Raw genomic sequence first — 16,869 nt, 5'->3', positions numbered from 1 at the left:
GTGCTGAAAAAAACGAAGTTCAATGCTTCCAAGTATGCGTCGACTTGATTCTGAGCATGCGCGGGTTTTGAACAGATGCTTTTTTGTACTAACCATCGGTTTGGTCCGATGGGGCAGCGGTCCATCGGTTCGGTTTTGAAGCATGTTTTAAAATTTTGGACCGAAGGAAAACAGACCGATAGCCTATACACACGGTCGGTTTGGTCCGATGAAAATGAACTTCGGTTCATTCTCATCGGACCAAACCGACCGTGTGTACGGGGCCTTAGAAAGTACAATCCAAAAAAATGAAAATCCTATTGCAGAGGATGTGTGAGGAAAGCAGCAGCCCTTGTTTCCCCTAAAATCCAATTCCAGAGGAGGTGCTTAACTTGAATTCATGGTCTGTGTGGTGGCCTTGGATAGTGATGGGATCAATCACACATGCAGTGGATTCAATTTCTGGGGACATTCCTTACTCAGACAGCATATAGAACTTCCCTGGGGCTGCCAACGTCATAAGAAAAAAAAATATGTTCAGAGATTGTTATTATGTTATTTGAGTGTTTCTTATTATATTTTGTTCCTCTTTACAGTTTCTACGTAAAGACCAAGAGGAGCGGATGAGGCAAGTAGGCAGGATCCGAGAACACCCCTTCTTAGCAATAGTGGACTGGGAGGAGACAGAGCAAGGGAAATCACTGCCACCATTTAAACCAGGACATGTAAGTATACGGATAATTGAGAAGTCCCAGCACAATGGGTAGATTTGTAGGATTTTTTTCTGAACGAACCAGAAAAATTTACAAGATATTTTTCTTTTTTTTCAGATTTCTGAGGAAGATCTGAGTGAAGGGGTGCCTGGGAATGAATTAATTCAAGACAATGAGACGCTGATAGAGCCAGAGAAGCAGAAGGCATTCCATGGCTTCACCTATGAGAGTGAGCGTATAAAGCTGCAGCCAGTGGCCTCATCACCACCATCAGAGAGCCAGGATCCTCACCGTGGGGCCTCCTCACCACCATCGGAGAGGCAGGATCATCAATGTGGAGCCTAATCACCACCATCGGAAAGGCAGGATCATCAATGTAGAGCCTCATCACCTCCATCGGAGAGGCAGGATCATCAATGTGGAGCCTAATTACCACCATTGGAAAGGCAGGATCATCAATGTAGAGCCTCATCACCACCATCGGAGAGGCAGGATCATCAATGTGGAGCCTAATCACCACCATCGGAAAGGCAGGATCATCAATGTGGAGCCTAATTACCACCAACATCGGAGAGGCAGGATCATCAATGTAGAGCCTCATCACCACCATCGGAGAGGCAGGATCATCAATGTGGAGCCTAATCACCACCATCGGAGAGGCAGGTTCATCAATGTAGAGCCTCATCACCACCATCGGAGAGGCAGGATCATCAATGTGGAGCCTAATAACCACCAACATCGGAAAGGCATGATCATCAATGTAGAGCCTCATCACCACCATCGGAGAGGCAGGTTCATCAATGTAGAGCCTCGGATCACTAGACACCAAAGGATCTACAACCATCTAAGGTGGCGTTTATTTTTCAGGGACAAACTTAGACTTTTCAAGGTCCCAATGATATAGATAGCAACATTTTATTTATCATCTACGGATGACAAGACGTACAAACATTGTGACAACAGCCAGGGATCTTCCCTATTACCAAGCCCTCCATCCATATAACCCCATATACCTAATACTGGCTGTATATGTGTACAGAGGATAGAACTGCAGGTGGTTATGTTACAGATCAGACCACCCATCACATGTGCTCTGACTGCTGCATGATAGTGGCGTATGACGGCACACGTGAAATGGGCATGCCTACTGTGCAAATGTAGATCAGCCACAATCGAGAAGGCCATCCAGAGAGGAGTGTGATCTCAAGATTCACCACCAGGGAACAACAGACCTAGACCACGTCCAAAGAGTCACTGCCACACATGTCATTGGCAGGACATGTGGAGGAGGAGTTGGCTATAGGGTAGGAGTCTGCCCAGCATATAATTAAAAAAAAGTAGGAGTGTCCATCTTCTTAAACCACTAAGGGCTCCTTCACACTTGCGAGCATACTAAATTTATTATTATGTGACAGTCACATAGTCCATGGGTGCAAAGTGTGCAGTGCACATGGGCCCCATTGGGGGGTGGGGCCCACTTTTTTATGACCCACACTGCACCCATGGAACTGTGATGACTGAGAATAGGAGGGAGACTGTGAGACACCTTTGTCCTGTTTTCCCACTTACATGCTGGATAGAATCCTCTCCCATAGCCCACTCTTCCTCCAAATTTCCTGCCATCGGGGGGTGCGCAGCATTGACTCTCTGGGAGTGATCTGGGTGGGTTTCTCCCTGGGGGGTGGGGGGACTTTGGATTAGGCCTCCCTCTGGATGGCCTTTCCAGATTGTGGTTGATCTACACATGCACAGTATGCATGCCCAAGCCTAGGTGTTTGGGGTTACATGGATGGAGGTCTTGGTAATAGGGAAGTCAATGGATGCTGTCACAATATTTTTATGTCTTGTTATCTATAAATGAGAAATAAAATGTATTTTCTTATCTATACCGCCTTGATGTGGGGAACCTTAAAAAGTCCAACTTTGTCCCTGAATAATATGTCAACTCAGATGATCCGAGGCTCTATGTCAGGGATATGCAATTAGCGGACCTCCAGCTGTTTCAGAACTACAAGTCCCATGAGGCATAGCAAGACTCTCACAGCCACAAGCATGACACCCAGAGGCAGAGGCATTTCGCCTTCCTCTGAATCATCCTGAAGGTTTAGAAGGCCCCACCTCATTCCATCACTAAGGTAAATAACCCACTTATTCGGGGTACTTTGTCGCAGTAAGTGGGCTTAGCACTATATGACCATATAGTGTGACCAAACCCCCGTATTTTTTTGAATAAGTTCATTTGTTTTTAAATAGCCTTGCAGGATAAATGTAATTCTTGTATGTGTGAGCTGTCATCTGTGTTGTAGGAGTCTGAAAAGACCCCACCTCTGAGGAGTCAGAGGATAACAGTGACCAATCTCCCATAGATTGATGATGAACTGGTCACCCTAGACTGATGATTCAGGGACTATTCGATCGACTTGGGGGGTCAGGAAGGAATTTTTCCCCTTTGGAGCCCATCTGACTGAGAGGGTTTTCGCCTTACCTCTGAATCATCCTGAAGGTTATATGGCGGCAGGTCGGCTCTGCTGGGCGAGATCACGTAGATATACGTAATCTCGGCGTTCAGCCAATAGGGGCGTACGCGCACCTCCCGCTCGCCCCTGATGCCGACGCGTGTCCCCGGCAGGCGCGATCACCCGCGATCGCTCATTACAGAGCGAGAACCGGGAGCTGTGTGTATAAACACACAGCTCCCGGTCCTGTCAGGGGGAGAAATGACTTATCGTCTGTTCATAAGATGTATGAACAGCGATCTGTCATTTCCCCATGTCAGTCCCACCCCCCCTTCAGTTAGAACACACCCAGGCAACATAATTAACACCTTCCTCGCTCCCTAGTGTTAACCCCTTCCCTGCCAGTGGCATTTTTATAGTAATCAATGCATTTTTATAGCACTGATCGCTATAAAAATGCCAATGGTCCCAAAAATGTGTCAAAAGTGTCCGAAGTGTCCGCCATAATGTCGCAGTACCGATAAAAATCGCTGATCGCCGCCATTACTAGTAAAAAAAATATTAATAAAAATGCCATAAAACTATGCCCTATTTTGTAAACGCTATAATTTTTGCGCAAACCAATCAATAAACGCTTATTGCGATTTTTTTTTTACGAAAAATATGTAGAAGAATACGTATCGGCCTAAACTGAGGAAAAAAATTGTTGTTTTATATATTTTTGGGGGATATTTATTATAGCAAAAAGTAAAAAATATAATTTTTTTTCAAAATTGTCGCTATATTTTTGTTTATAGTGCAAAAACTAAAAACCGCAGAGGTGATCAAATACCACCAAAAGAAAGCTCTATTTGTGGGGAAAAAAGGACGCCAATTTTGTTTGGGAGCCACGTCGCACGACCGCGCAATTGTCAGTTAAAACAACGCAGTGCCTAATCGCAAAAAGTGACCCGGTCATTGACCAGCAATATGGTCCGGGGCTTAAGTGGTTAAATAGCCTTGCAGGATAAATGTAATTCTTGTATGTGTGCACTGTAATCTGTTTCGTAGAAGTCTGAAAAGACCCCACCACTGAGGAGTCAGAGGATAACAGTGACCAATCTCCCATAGATAGATGATGAATTGGTCAGCCTAGCCTTGACTAATGATTCAGGGACTATCCAATCGCCTTAGGGGGTCAGGAAGGAAGGGTGTGAGAGAGGGGGGGGTGAGAGGGGAGTGTGAGAGAGAGGAGTGTGAGAGAGGGGAGTGTGAGAGAAGGAAGTGCGAGAGAGGGAGAGGGGTGTGAGAGAGGAGAGTGTGAGAGAAGGGAGTGTGAGAGAGGGGAGTGTGAGAGAAGGGAGTGTGAGAGAGGGGAGTGTGAGAGAGGGAGAGGGGTGTGAGAGAGGGAGAGGGGGGTGGGTGTGAGAGAGGGGGGGTGGAATGAAAGTTGTGTGAATGGACAGTAGCAAGGGTTGATTCCTTGACGTGGCGCTACTGCTCACGTGTTGCTCTCTTTGTAAATACAGATAGCAATTGGTGCCAATTTAACCACTCCCATATGTTTTTTTTAGCAGACACCCTAGGGAATAAAATGGCGGCCGTTGCAACTTTTTATCTCGCACGGTATTTGTGCAATAATTTTTCAAATGCCTTTTTTTTTGGAAAAAAAATAAACAGTTTCATGAATTAAAAAATAACAAAACACGTAACTTAGCCCAATTTTTTTGTATAATGTGAAAGATGATGTTACGCCGAGTAAATAGATACCCAACATGTCACACTTTAAAAATTGCGCACACTCATGGAATGGCGCCAAATTTCGGTACTTAAAAATCTCCATAAGCAAAGCTTTAATTTTGTTTACAGGTTACCAGATTAGAGTTACAGAGGAGGTCTAGTGCTAGAATTGTTGCACACACTCTAACGCACGCGGTGATACCTCACATGGGTGGTTTGAACGGCGTTTACATATGTGGGCGGGACTTACGTGTGTGTTCGCCTATGAGCGCAAGCTACCGGGGACAGGGGCGTTTTAAATTTTTTTCTTTTACATTTTATTTATTTTTTATTCCTATTACAAGGAACGTAATCATCCCTTGTAACAGGAATCTATTGTGACAGGTCCTCTTTATGGAGAGATGCGGGGTCAATAAGACCTCACAACTCTCCTCCAGGCTGTAAAGCATGATATCGAGAAAAAAAAATTCACCACCGATCTCATGCTGACAGCTGCGATCGCGGCTTTTTTTACATCCGTGGCCCGGATGCGACGTCATAACGTCGCTCCTGGGCCTCCGGCGGTCATAGAGATGATAGGTGAACATTTGGTCAACGGCAATATCTCTATGGTCGTCATCCGGCAGCGTCTGATTCTTTATCCGGGTCCCCGATGGCACGGGAGAGCCCGGAGAAGCACTGAATGGCGATGGGAGGGGGGGAACGTCCCCTCCAGTCGCCTGACAGAACGATTAAGCGGTGGAACTGCCGATATGATCGTTCTTATCGTGCACAGAATCGCCGCCAATTGGTGGCTCTCCCTGTCAGAGGGGCGGTCTGTGCTGATGAGCAAGCCTGCAAGTGCAACCTCATAGTTGCCAACATTGCAAAAAAAATAATTCGGGACACTTTTTTGCATGTAGGCGGAGCCTAGCCGGGGCCAGGAGAGTGAGACTTGACAGGCTCTGATGCGGGCGGCGGTGGCGACGGGCAGAGTCGCTGATTGCCGCCATTACTAGTAAAAATTAAAAAAAAGTCCTTGGATTTCACTTAAAAAATCTGGTCACCTTACCCCCGGCACCTGCATCACTGGACTTGATTGACAGCAGCGGGAACCAATGGCTGCGCTGCTATAAATCTATCCAATTAAGAACCGAGAATCCCGGGCAGAGAGGTATAGCGTGTCTCCGCCGAGGGATCAAAGGTGGTCAGGTGAGTTAAACGGGGGGGGGGGGGGGCGGGGCGCTGGAAGGTCGGTCACTGTCAGAAGTTTTTTCACCTTAATGCATAGGATGCATTAACCACTTCCAGACCGCCGCATGTATATGTACGTCGGCAGAATGGCACGTACAGGCACATTGGCGTACCTGTACGTCCCTGCCTACATGCGGCGGTCGGATTCCCGCGGGGAGCGATCCGGGACGACGGCGCGGCTATTCGTTTGTAAACACGGCTTCCCCGTGCTTCACTGTGGCGGCTACATCGATCGAGTGATCCCTTTTATAGGGAGACTCGATCGATGATGTCAGTCCTACAGCCACACCCCCCTACAGTTGTAAACACACACTAGGTGAACACTAACTCCTACAGCGCCCCCTGTGGTTAACTCCCAAACTGCAACTGTAATTTTCACAATAAACAATGCAATTTAAATGCATGTTTTGCTGTGAAAATGACAATGGTCCCAAAAATGGGTCAAAATTGTCCGAAGTGTCCGCCATAATGTCGCAGTCACGGAAAAAATCGCTGATCGCCGCCATTCGTAGTAAAATAAATAAATAATAAAACTATCCCCTATTTTGTAAACGCTATAAATTTTGCACAAAAAAATCGATAAACGCTTATTGCGATTTTTTTTTACCAAAAATAGGTAGAAGAATACGTATCGGCCTAAACTGAGGAAAACATTTTTTTTATATATGTTTTTGGGGGATATGTATTATAGCAAAAAGTAAAAAATATTGAATTTTTTTTCAAAATTGTCGCTCTATTTTTGTTTATAGCGCAAAAAATTAAAACCGCAGAGGTGATCAAATAACACCAAAAGAAAGCTCTATTTGTGGGGAAAAAAGGACGCCAAATTTTGTTTGGGAGCCACGTCGCACGACCGCGCAATTGTCTGTTAAAGCGACGCAGTGCCGAATTGTAAAAACCACTTGGGTCATTTAGCAGCATATTGGTCCGGTCCTTAAGTGGTTAAGGTGAAAGAACCAGAACCTTTGCAACCCCTTTAACCCTAACAAAAAGAGGAGGAGGGGGAAAGGGTAGAGGCAAGCCCATAACAGGTGCCCACACTGTTTCAGTCTTCTCTTCTCTACATCTGTTCAAAGTGCAACATTTATAAAGCTTGTCTGAGGTTTCTGAAAGCAGGAGGCAGATAGTTGAAGTCACACTCTGAAGAGTTCAGTGAGAAGAACTGGGAGGTGATTAGAGGGAAACCCCCCCTCCTTTTCCACTGCATAAAGGAACAGGACTGTCAATCACAGGCTGTGTGCCGGAGCTCCCTCTCCTGTCACATTTTCTCTCTTGTTTTCAGGAAAACTTGCCAGAAGTGACTCATGCTGATGGAGTAAAGAGATCAGAGGGAAATTACACTTAGTGCTCTGGACTGAGTACACACCATAGAGAGATTTGGTTTTTTCATATTTCATGTCTGCGGTTTACAAACACTTTAACAACTGTCTAACTGTAAATGTACGTCATTACTTTGACAATAAATACCGGGGTTATGGCAGCAGCTGGGCCAACTAAATATTGAATCCTACGGACTACGACTAAAGCTTCGTACACACGATCGGATTGTTGGCCAACCAAGTGTCAGATTTTTGTCTTAGGCCTCGTACACACGACCGAACATGTCTGCTGAAACTGGTCCACGGACCAGTTTCAGCAGACATGTTTGGTCATGTGTACGGCCGACCGGACAATTTTCCGGCGGATCGGACAGGTTTCCAGCGGACAAATGTTTCATAGCATGCTAAGAAACATGTCCGCTGGAAGCCTGTCCGTCGGACATGTTCGGTTGTCTGTACGACTTACCGGACATGTCCGCTCGGCCGAAAGCCCTCGCATGCGTCGAAGTGATTCGACGCATGCGTGGAAGCATTTACCTTCCAGGCCCGGGCACGTCGCCACGTCATCGTCGCGGCGACGGCGCGGACACGTCACCGCGTATCCTGTCCGCGCGGATTTCTGTTTGATGGTGTGTACAACCATCAGACAGAAATCTCCGAGCGGACATGTCCGATGAAAACGGTCCGGCGGACCGTTTTCATCGGACTGTCCGCTCGTCTGTACAGGGTCTTATGGGCGTGTGCCTGGATCTTGTCTTGCATACTTAAGCCTCGTACACACGATCCAACTTTATGACCATAATTGTCTGACGGATGTGTTGTGTCGGATTATCCAACCGTGTGTCAATTGTTGGCTGAATTAACGACAACAAAAGCTGTCTGTTCATGCTCACCAATTGTTGGGCAATAAATCTGTTACGCCAGGTTATCTGATCGTGTGTACGTAAGTCTGTCCAACTAAAATCCAAAGTACAAACACGCATTCTCAGAACCAATGCTAAACATCAGACAACAATAGCAGAAGTTGCCCAAAGGGTGGCGGTAAAGAGCTGAAACCACATGGTTTGGTGAATGTTGGCTGAATATGTTGTGCAGAACAAGTTCACATCCAATGCCCTTCGGAACAAATTCCACGAAAAAGTTGGATGGAAGTCTGATTATGTTTACTGACCATCAGAAAATCTGAACAAGACAGAGGGGGTTAGAACTGCGCCATGGCACCCAGACTTCGTGTGAAATAAAGTCAATGTAATAAATTAACCCTCTCGGGGGTTATACAAGAAAGTCTATACTCTTTTCAGCAAGAATGTGATCCTGATGCATGAGATGATCCAATCCCACCATGATATACAGCACACTTGTAGGGTTAAAGCCCACCACCAGAATCATAGGCAGCTTACCAGATCAATAGTAATAGACAGCAGTCGGCTGTGACCCAGCCGCGGACTTTAGGGGGTTCCCCTTTCTTGAATGGAAACGGCACCAGCTCCCTCAAGCGTAACACAGACACCACAGGGTATACAGGAGATGATCCAAACACAACCGTGATACACAGCACACTTGTAGGAGTGAGAGCCCACCACCAGTAGTAGAAGCAGCTTACCAGATTGAAAATGTCAGACAGCAGTCGGCTGTGACCCAGCTGCGGCCTTTGGGGAGGTTCCACTCCCTGGTAGGAAATCAGCACTTGCTCCCTCGATCGTTTACCAAAAAACGCCACCGCACATTTATAAACAGAAAACGGCAGACATAGTATAATTCCGCAGGGAACGGTGATTTATTAAAAACAATAAAAAATTACTCACATAGTATGAGAATCAAAACAAGCATTTAAAAGTACAGAGCGGAGCCCTTCCTCCAAAAGTGATGACGTCACCGCACGTCCTCTCAGACACGTTTCGTCATTGGACGTTGAAAATCTGACAACCAACTGTTGTCCGCCGAAAATTTACTAGCATGTCATCCAACATTTGTTGGCAGAAAGTTGGACAACAATTGTCAAAAGGAACGTACTAACGGTCAGATTTTAGGACAGCAGTCTGTCATAAGACAATCCGCTGCCAACAATTGGATTGTGTGTACGAGGCTTAAGGCTGGCCATACATTATACAATTTTATTGTGCAACATTATTTTTTATATATATATAATATGAAGTCAAACCTAAACACTTTTTGTATGCAATCGGGCAGGCCCTTTTACTACATAGTTGAAGGTAAATCTAATAGAAATTGAATAACGAAATGATATGGTGTATGGCCAGCTTAAAGCGGGAGTTCACCCATTTGTAAAAAAAAAAAAATTCTCCCCTTAGCTTCCTGCTCGTTTTTACTAGGGGAATCGGCTATTTATTTTAAAATATGAGCAGTACTTACCCGTTTTCGAGCTGCATCTTCTTCCGTCGCTTCCGGGTATGGGTCTTCGGGAGCGGGCGTTCCTTCTTGATTGACAACCTTCCGAGAGGCTTCCGACGGTCGCATCCATCGCGTCACTCGTAGCCGAAAGAAGCCGAACGTCGGTGCGGCTCTATACTGCGCCTGCGCACCGACGTTCGGCTTCTTTCGGAAAATCGTGACGCGATGGATGCGACCGTCGGAAGCCTCTCGGAAGGTTGTCAATCAAGAAGGAACGCCCATTCCCGAAGCCCATACCCGGAAGCGACGGAGAGGATGCATCTCGTAAACGGGTAAGTACTGCACATGTTTTAAAATAAATAGCCGATTCCCCTAGTAAAAACGAGCAGGAATCTAAGGGGGAAAAGTGCCCTCTAAGGGTGAACCCCCGCTTTAAGGATAGATAGACAGACAGACAGACAGACAGACAGACAGACAGACAGACAGATAGATAGATAGATAGATAGAATTACACAACAATTAATAGTATCTGACTGCTTGTCTGACAGAAATGATTAATAAAATTCCACCTGTCTGATTGACTTTACAATGTCAACATTTATAATTTGATTACTAAATGAAATGAATATAGAGTCTGTGATTGATAAGAGGGTCTACTGTATATGATTGATTAAACAGTCCCATTGATTGGTGTTGGTCACCCCAATGGTGGCCCTACATTCTTTGATAGATTATATATTTATTTTCCAGCTTATCTCTCCTGATAGAAATAATTGATCTATAGTCAACAACCCAATCCATCAATATGTCACATATGGGAAAGTGGATTTCGATTGATAGTTGGAAGGTATGGTCAAACGTAATCAATCGCATCTCTGTTTTCCACCATGCAATCTCATAATCTGATCAATCAAAATATGATCATATTTATGACCAAAGCATCTCCGATGCTGATCGAAGCAAAACAATTCATTAACCACTTGGCGTCCACGCTATAGCCGAATGACGGCTACAGCAACAATAGACATCCTCCCCTTCGCGCGCTCCCCGGCGTGGCGATCGCTGTGATCACCCGAGTCACTGAGATTTGGGTGATCACAAATCCGAGTACTGGGCCGGTCCCAGCCCCTTACCACATGATCAGCTGCCAGCCAATGACAGCTGATTGCGTGATGTAAACAAAAGCCGGTAATCGTTTTTTTTCTCCTCACGCTGACAGCCGATCACCGGCTTATGTGAAAGGGACATCAGTCCCGAAGAGGAAGGAGGCACATCTGCCTCCTCTGTGCCCACAATTACCACCTGCCAGTACCCCTGATAGTGCCACCTGCAAGTGCCCACCAGTGCCACCTATCATTGCCCGTGAGTGCCACCTATCAATGCCCACCAGTGCCACCTATCAATGCCTCATCAACGCCACCTAGCAGTGCTGCCTATCACTGCCCATTACTGCCACCCATCAGTGCCCATCACTGCCACCCATCAGTGCCACCTATCAATGCCACCTTCTAGTGCCACTTCTCAGTGCCCATCAGTGCCACCTATTAATGCCTCATCAGTGCCACCTAGCAGTGCTGCCCATCAGTGCCCATTACTGCCACCCATCAGTGCCTATCAATGCCAACTTTGAGTGCCACCTATCAATGCCACCTTTGAGTGCCACTTCTCAGTGCCCACCAGTGCCACCTATCAATGCCCTTCAGTGCCACCCATCAGTGCCACCCCTCAGTGCGCACCTATCAGTGCGCACCAGTGCCACCTATCAGTGCCCACCAGTGCTGCCTTATCGGTGCCCATCAGTTCAGACCATCGGTGCCCATCAGTGCAGCCCATCAGTGCCCATCAGTGCAGCCTCCTCAGCGTACATCAATGAAAGAGAAAAATTACCCGTTTGCAAAATTGTATAACAAAATATAAAAATATATAATTTTTTTTTTAATTCTTTATTTTTTTACTGCAACATAAAATAAAAAACGCAGAGGTGATCAAATACCACAAAAAGAAAGCTCAATAAAAATGTAATTTGGGTATAATGTTGTATGACCACGCAATTGTCATTCAAAGTGCATTAGCGCTGAAAGCTGAAAATTGGTCTGGGCAGGAGGGGGGGCTTAAGTGCCCAGTAAGCAGGGTTGCCAACTTTCAGTAAATTTACGAACAGTTTGTAAAATCTGTACTTTTTGCATCTGTCCTTGAATGTCCATTACGGACATGTAGGGCCAGATTCAGAGACAAGATACGACGGCGTATCTCCTGATACGCCGTCGTATCTCTGGGTGCGGGAGGTCGTATCTATGCGCCTGAATCAGAGAATCAGTTACGCATAGATATCCCTAAGATCCGACAGGTGTAAGTGTCGTATCTTAGGCTGCATTTTCTGGCTGGCCGCTAGGTGGCGCTTCCGTTTGTTTATGCGAGGAATAGGCAAATTAGTATTTACGCCGATTCAGAAACGAACGACCGCCCAGCGTTTTTTTTTTTACGTCGTTTGCGTTAGGCTTTTTCCGGCAGAAAGTTACCCCTGCTATATGAGGGGTATGTGCGGCGTATCCTATGTTAAGTATGGCCGTCGTTCCCGCGTCGAATTTTGAAAATTTTACGTCGATTGCGTAAGTCGTTCGCGAATAGTGCTGGACGTCATTTACGTTCACGTCGATTCCAATACGTCCTTGCGGCGTACTTTGGCGCAATGCACACTGGGATATTTTACAGACGGCGCATGCGCCATTAAAAAAAAAACGTAAAAAACGCGGGGTCAACAACACATACGTTACGCCGCCGTAAATAAGGGCGCAAGTTCTTTCTGAATACAGAACTTGCGCCCAAAGGGCCAGATTCACAAAAGGGATACGACGGCGTATCTGCTGATACGCCGTCGTATCCCTGTTTCTATCTATGTGACTGATTCATAGAATCAGTTACGCATAGTTAGGCAGAAGATCCGACAGGTGTAATGGACTTACACTGTCGGATCTTAGGATGCAATACCGCGGCCGCCGCTGGGGGGATTTTGCGTCGTAAACCAGCGTCGGGTATGCAAATTAGCAGTTACGGCGATCCACAAAACTTTTTCCCGTCGTTAGGTCGCCGCAAGTGTTAGTTTGCCGTCGCAAAGATGGGGCACCTTTTACAAAGTGTAAAATTAGTACACCATGTAAAAGTATACCCGTCTTTCCCGCGTCGCTTTTGAATTTTTTTAAAAAAAACAATTTTTCCCGGCGCAATTCTTTTTTTCACGTCGTGATTCACAAAACGTCGGCGCGTCGTAATTTTGCGCAAAGCACGTTGGGAAATTTGCGTCGGGAGCATGCGCAGTGCGTCCGGCGCGGGAGCGCGCCTAATTTAAATGGTACCCGCCCCATTTGAATTGGCCCGCCTTGCGCCGGACGGATTTAGGATACACCGCCGCAAATTTCCAGGTAAGTGCTTTGTGGATCGGGCACTTAGCCAGAAAATTTGCGGCGGTGTAACCTAAATCGGTTACGTTAAGCTGCGCCACCTGGCTGTGAATCTGGCCCATAGTTACAGCGGTGTAACGTATCGGAGACATGTTACGCCAGAAGAAAGATACGCTCAGGTATCTGAATCCGGCCCGTAGGCTGCATGTCCGTAACTGGCATTTATGGACAGATGCAACAATTATGGATTTTACAAACTGTTGGTAAAGTTACTGAAAGTTGGCAGCCCTGCCAGTAAGCAAGTAGTTAATGTGCCACCCAGGCCTATTGACTCAGTTTGATTGAATCCAATCTGATTAGAATTACTATAAAATCAGTCTTAAAGTTATGCTGATTTGATCTTTCTGAATTGCACATTGGACTGCGATGAGATAGTAAAACTGAATGACCACCATTACACAGATTTTTGCGGCACTTGTTCTACTGCCAACCACGGCATGTTGGATCCAGTTTTCAGAATGCGTCGGAGGTAGTCGCAGTCCCTGTATTGTAAATGAACACTTTTTTCTGTACCGCTGGAAGCTGTGATAACAATTTTCTCCAGCTTGCAGAGATATATATAGGCAATTCAAACGTTGTAGAAGCAATTTTCAGCGAAAGGCGCTGTGAACATACGGAATAATCTCCAGTCCATATGGCTCTTTAGAACACTCTACATGGCAATCCGTCTTCTCAAAGTCAAGTGTCGCTGAAGGAATTGCAGAAAACCTTCTACTGCCTGCGAGAGCCTGGAAAATGAATTGATATGATTTCCATTCATGACGGTCCATAGCGGGAATCTCATAGTGAATGAAGACATTCAGGGTGGAAGCTTCCTACTCTCCTAAAGGGTCACTCCACCTACAACTAATATCCTAGTGTTTTGTAGATGATGGGGATCTAAATGTCATTTTTCCTCTTTTCTTATTGATTGTAGCGGAGCGATCTCTGCTCTGTACTGATCCCACGCTCTATTAGATTTTCATTTCATTTATTTTTACTGGATGTTTTCATAATATGAAGCATACTCCTCAGTGAGATAGATAAATAGATATGGGATGGCAGGGGATCGATAGATAAATACATATGGGGTGGCAAGAGAAGATCAATAGATAGATAGATAGATAGATAGATAGATAGATAAATAGTGATATATAGATAGATAGATAGATAGATAGATAGATATGAGATGGCGAGAGATCGATCATTAGGTAGATATGAGATAGCGAGAGATCGACATATATATATATATATATATATATAGATATGGGATGGCAAAAGAGAGATAGATAGATAGATAGATAGATAGATAGATAGATAGATAGATAGATAGATAGATAGATTTGGGATGGGAAAAGATCGATAGATAGATAGATAGATAGATAGATAGATAGATAGATAGATAGATAGATAGATAGATAGATAGATTTGGGATGGGAAAAGATCGATAGATAGATAGAGATAGATAGATAGATAGATAGATAGATAGATAGATAGATAGATAGATAGATAGATAGATATGGGATGGCGAGAGATCGAGAGATAGATAAATATGGGATGGCGAGAGATCGATAGATATATAGATATGAGATGGCGAGAGATCGAGATAGATATGGGGTGGCGAGAGATAGATAGATAGATAGATAGATAGATAGATAGATAGATAGATAGATAGATAGATAGACAGGATATATATGGGATGGCAAGAGATCGATAGGTAGATAAAACCCTCAGTGAAATAGATAAATAGATATGGGATGGCAGGGGATGGATGGATGTGGGCTGGCGAGAGATCGATAGATAGATAGATAGATAGATAGATAGATAGATAGATAGATAGATAGATAGATAGATAGATATGAGATGGCGAGAGATAGATAGATAGATAGATAGATAGATAGATAGATAGATAGATAGATAGATAGATAGATAGATAGATAGATAGATAGATAAGATAGATAGATAGATAGATAGATAGATATGAGATGGCGAGAGATAGATAGATAGATAGATAGATAGATAGATAGATAGATAGATAGATAGATAGATAGATAGATAGATAGATATGGGATGGCGAGAGATCAATAGATAAATAGATATGAGATGGCGAGAGATCGAGATAGATATGGGATGGCGATAGATAGATAGATAGATAGATAGATAGATAGATAGATAGATAGATAGATAGATAGATAGATAGATAGATAGATAGATAGATAGATAGATAGATAGATATGGGATGGCGAGAGATCGATAGATAGATAGATAGATAGATAGATAGATAGATAGATAGATAGATAGATAGATAGATAGATAGATAGATAGATAGATAGATAGATAGATAGATAGATATGGGATGCCGATAGATAGATATTTGTATTAGGAGTTTCCCTTGAATGATTCTGTCTGCAGTCTTGGAGGATCTACCTGCACAGCTCTTCTATTTGTTTATTTTAATTAAACAATATTGTCTTTACTGTTGTATATTTATATATTTATATTTCCTGTTGTATTTTTTATGCAATCATGAGATGACAAGGATAGATAGAGATAGATAATTAATAGCCGTGGAAAGTATGGAAAAATAAATAGATGCTTTATAAATAGAGATTCTAAAGAAAGATATAGATGATTCATAGATAGATAGATATTGAGGGATTTATATGGATAGAAAAGGATAGAGATAGATAGATAGATAGATAGATAGATAGATAGATAGATAGATAGATAGATAGATAGATAGATAGATAGATAGATAGATAGATAGATAGATCACCAATAGCTGTGGAAAGAAATAACAATTCTATAGATGATTTATAGATAGAAAAATGTATGGATGGATGAATAGATAGATGGATAGTTAACCACTTTAGCTCCGGCAGGTTCCCTGTCTTCCCTACTAACAGAATGCTGATCTGCCTTGTTTGCATAGGCAGATTGCTGTTCTGCCTCTCTCAAAACGATCGCTGGGTTTCCGGCAGACATCCGGTCTGCTGGACACGCTGATTGATTCCCACTGTGTCCAATCACAGTGGGAACAGGTTCCCGGCGGTCCATGTGTGCTTCCCAGAGCTGAAGAAGAAAATCATGTTCAGGTACGTGATTTTGCGCTTAAGGGCTGCCCTGCTGCTGTATATGTACGTGGGGGCGGTCCTGGATAGATAGATAGATTGATATGTATATAAAAGGATTGAAAGATAGATAGAAAGATAGATAGATAGATAGATAGATAGATAGATAGATAGATAGATAGATAGATAGATAGATAGATAGATAGATAGATTTTTATTCAATGACTCTATCTGGAGTCTCGGAGGATCTATCTAGGACTATAAAATTGTACAATATCATATATTTCATCTAATCAGATTTTTGTTCACTGAGTTCTGGACTTCCTCATCCATTGCTCTGTGTGGACGGGATGCTCGGGGTCCCTGTAGGATTCGGTTTGTCCGTCTGAGCTGACCACATTGGCGGTGGCGGATGGGAAGAAGAGGATGCTGGGAAGTTTTGTTTATTTGTTGAGGAGACGGGATTTGTTCACATGTTCTCAAACATCATTATCCTGCATTTCCTTTAGACTTGAGGGACATGTAAGCAAACATTGAGCTTTATAGGGATTATCGTGGGATTGTGGTGGAGGGCAGACTTTTATCCCAAG

Source organism: Rana temporaria, chromosome 8 (assembly GCF_905171775.1).
Source record: "Rana temporaria chromosome 8, aRanTem1.1, whole genome shotgun sequence".
In the NCBI taxonomy this organism is placed as follows: Eukaryota; Metazoa; Chordata; class Amphibia; order Anura; family Ranidae; genus Rana; species Rana temporaria.
The sequence above is the reverse complement of the archived record's forward strand: the minus strand, read 5'-3'. Positions refer to the sequence as shown.